Raw genomic sequence first — 3,596 nt, forward strand, 5'->3', positions numbered from 1 at the left:
TTTAATACGCCCGAAGGCCATTTTGAGTGCCTGGTTATGCCATTCGGACTTTCTAATGCTCCATCAGTGTTTCAGTCCTTTATGCATGACATCTTCCGAGAGTACCTGGATAAATTCCTGATTGTATACTTGGATGATATTTTGGTCTTCTCGGATGATTGGGAGTCTCATGTGAAGCAGGTCAGAATGGTGTTCCAGGTCCTGCGTGCTAATTCTTTGTTTGTGAAGGGGTCAAAGTGTCTCTTTGGTGTTCAGAAGATTTCATTTTTGGGGTTCATTTTTCTCCTTCTACTATCGAGATGGACCCTGTTAAAGTTCAGGCCATTTATGATTGGACTCAGCCAACATCTCTGAAGAGTCTGCAGAAGTTCCTGGGCTTTGCTAATTTTTATCGTCGCTTCATCGCTAATTTTTCTAGCATTGCTAAACCATTGACTGATTTGACCAAGAAGGGTGCTGATGTGGTCAATTGGTCTTCTGCTGCTGTGGAAGCTTTTCAGGAGTTGAAGCGTCGTTTTTCTTCTGCCCCTGTGTTGTGCCAACCAGATGTTTCGCTTCCGTTCCAGGTCGAGGTTGATGCTTCCGAAATTGGAGCAGGGGCTGTTTTGTCGCAGAGAAGTTCTGATTGCTCGGTGATGAAACCATGCGCCTTCTTTTCCAGGAAATTTTCGCCTGCTGAGCGAAATTATGATGTTGGCAATCGAGAGTTGCTAGCCATGAAGTGGGCATTCGAGGAGTGGCGTCATTGGCTTGAAGGAGCTAAGCATCGCGTGGTGGTCCTGACTGATCACAAAAACTTGACTTATCTCGAGTCTGCCAAACGGTTGAATCTTAGACAGGCTCGTTGGTCGCTGTTTTTCTCCCGTTTTGACTTTGTGGTTTCGTACCTTCCGGGCTCTAAAAATGTGAAGGCTGTCTAGGAGTTTTGTGCTCGATTCTCCGGGTTTGTCTGAGCCGGCGGGTATTCTCAAAGAGGGGGTAATTTTGTCTGCCATCTCCCCTGATTTGCGGCGGGTGCTGCAAAAATTTCAGGCTAGTAGACCTGACCGTTGCCCAGCGGAGAAACTGTTTGTCCCTGATAGGTGGACGAATAAAGTTATCTCTGAAGTTCATTGTTCGGTGTTGACTGGTCATCCTGGAATCTTTGGTACCAGAGATTTGGTGGCTAGATCCTTTTGGTGGCCATCTCTGTCACGGGATGTGCGTTCTTTTGTGCAGTCCTGTGGGATTTGTGCTCGGGCTAAGCCCTGCTGTTCTCGTGCCAGTGGGTTGCTTTTGCCCTTGCCGGTCCCGAAGAGGCCTTGGACACATATCTCTATGGATTTTATTTCGGATCTCCCCGTCTCTCAAAGAATGTCGGTCATTTGGGTGGTATGTGATCGCTTCTCTAAGATGGTCCATTTGGTGCCCTTGTCTAAATTGCCTTCCTCCTCTGATTTGGTGCCATTGTTTTTTCAGCATGTGGTTCGTTTACATGGCATTCCAGAGAACATCGTTTCTGACAGAGGTTCCCAGTTTGTTTCGAGGTTTTGGCGAGCCTTTTGTGCTAGGATGGGCATTGATTTGTCTTTTTCCTCGGCTTTCCATCCTCAGACAAATGGCCAGACTGAACGAACCAATCAGACCTTGGAAACATATCTGAGATGTTTTGTTTCTGCTGATCAGGATGATTGGGTGTCCTTTTTGCCTTTGGCTGAGTTCGCCCTTAATAATCGGGCCAGCTCGGCTACTTTGGTTTCGCCGTTTTTCTGCAATTCTGGGTTCCACCCCCGTTTCTCTTCAGGGCAGGTTGAGTCTTCGGACTGTCCTGGTGTGGATACTGTGGTGGATAGGTTGCAGCAGATTTGTACTCATGTAGTGGACAATTTGACTTTGTCCCAGGAGAAGGCTCAACGTTTCGCTAACCGCAGGCGCTGTGTGGGTCCCCGACTTCGTGTTGGGGATTTGGTTTGGTCATCTCGTTATATTGCTATGAAGGTTTCCTCTCCTAAATTTAAGCCTCGTTTCATTGGTCCATATAGGATTTCTGAGGTTCTTAATCCTGTGTCGTTTCGTTTCGTCTTTTCCGGCTTCTTTTTCCATCCATAACGTGTTCCATAGGTCATTGTTGCGGAGATACGTGGCACCTGTGGTTCCATCTATTGATCCTCCTGCTCCGGTTTTGGTTGAAGGGGAATTGGAGTATATTGTGGAGAAGATTTTGGATTCTCGTGTTTCGAGACGGAAACTCCAGTATCTGGTTAAGTGGAAAGGTTATGGTCAGGAAGATAATTCCTGGGTCTTTGCCTCTGATGTCCATGCTGCCGATCTGGTTCGTGCCTTTCATGTGGCTCATCCTGGTCGGCCTGGGGGCTCTGGTGAGGGTTCGGTGACCCCTCCTCAAGGGGGGGTACTGTTGTGAATTCTGTGGCCAAGCTCCCTCCTGTGGTCGTGAGTGGTACTGCGGCTGGTTCTGTCTATAAGCTTCCTTTGGTGGATGAGAGTGGTACTGCGGCTTCTGAGTTTCCTTCCTCAGGTGATGAGGTTAAGTCGTTAGGTGCTGCTCTATTTAACTCCACCTGGTGCTTTGATCCTGGCCTCCAGTCAATGTTCTAGTATTGGTCTTGCTTCCTCCTGGATCGTTCCTGTGGCCTCTCTATCCTGCATAAGCTAAGTTCTGCTTGTGTTATTTTTGTTTGCTATATTTTCTGTCCAGCTTGCTATATTGGTTTTTTCTTGCTTGCTGGAAGCTCTGAGACGCAGAGGGAGCACCTCCGTACCGTTAGTCGGTGCGGAGGGTCTTTTTGCCCCTCTGCGTGGTTGTTTGTAGGTTTTTGTGTTGACCGCAAAGCTATCTTTCCTATCCTCGGTCTATTCAGTAAGTCGGGCCTCACTTTGCTAAATCTACTTCATCTCTGTGTTTGTATTTTCATCTTACTCACAGTCATTATATGTGGGGGCTGCCTTTTCCTTTGGGGAATTTCTCTGAGGCAAGGTAGGCTATTTTTGCTATCTTCAGGGCTAGTTAGTTTCTCAGGCTGTGCCGAGTTGCATAGGGAGCGTTAGGCGCAATCCACGGCTACCTCTAGTGTGGTGTGTTAGGATTAGGGATTGCGGTCAGCAGAGTTTCCACGTCTCAGAGCTTGTCCTATATTTTTGGTAAATGTCAGGTTACCTTGTGTGCTCTGAACTTCAAGGTCCATTGTGGTTCTGAATTACCTGTTCATAACACCAGGGTAAAAATCGGGTTACTAAGCGCAGGGCTGCGCTTAGTAACCCGATGTTTACCTTGGTTACCATTGTAAAAGTAAAAAAAAAGTACATACTCACATTCCTGTCACGTCCCCCAGCGTCAGCTTCCCTGCACTGTGTCAGTGCCGGCCAGCCGTAAAGCAGAGCACAGCGGTGACGTCACCGCTCTGCTTTCCGGCCGGCGCTTACACAGTGCAGGGAAGCTGACGGCGGGGACGTGACAGAAATGTAAGTATGTAGTGTTTTTTTTTTTTACTTTTACAATGGTAACCAGGGTAAACATCGGGTTACTAAGCGCGGCCCTGCGCTTAGTAACCCGATGTTTACCCTGGTTACCGGGGGACTTCGGCATCGTTGGTCGCTGG

The sequence above is a fragment of the Ranitomeya imitator genome, chromosome 2 (genome assembly GCF_032444005.1).
Source record: "Ranitomeya imitator isolate aRanImi1 chromosome 2, aRanImi1.pri, whole genome shotgun sequence".
NCBI lineage: Eukaryota > Metazoa > Chordata > Amphibia > Anura > Dendrobatidae > Ranitomeya > Ranitomeya imitator.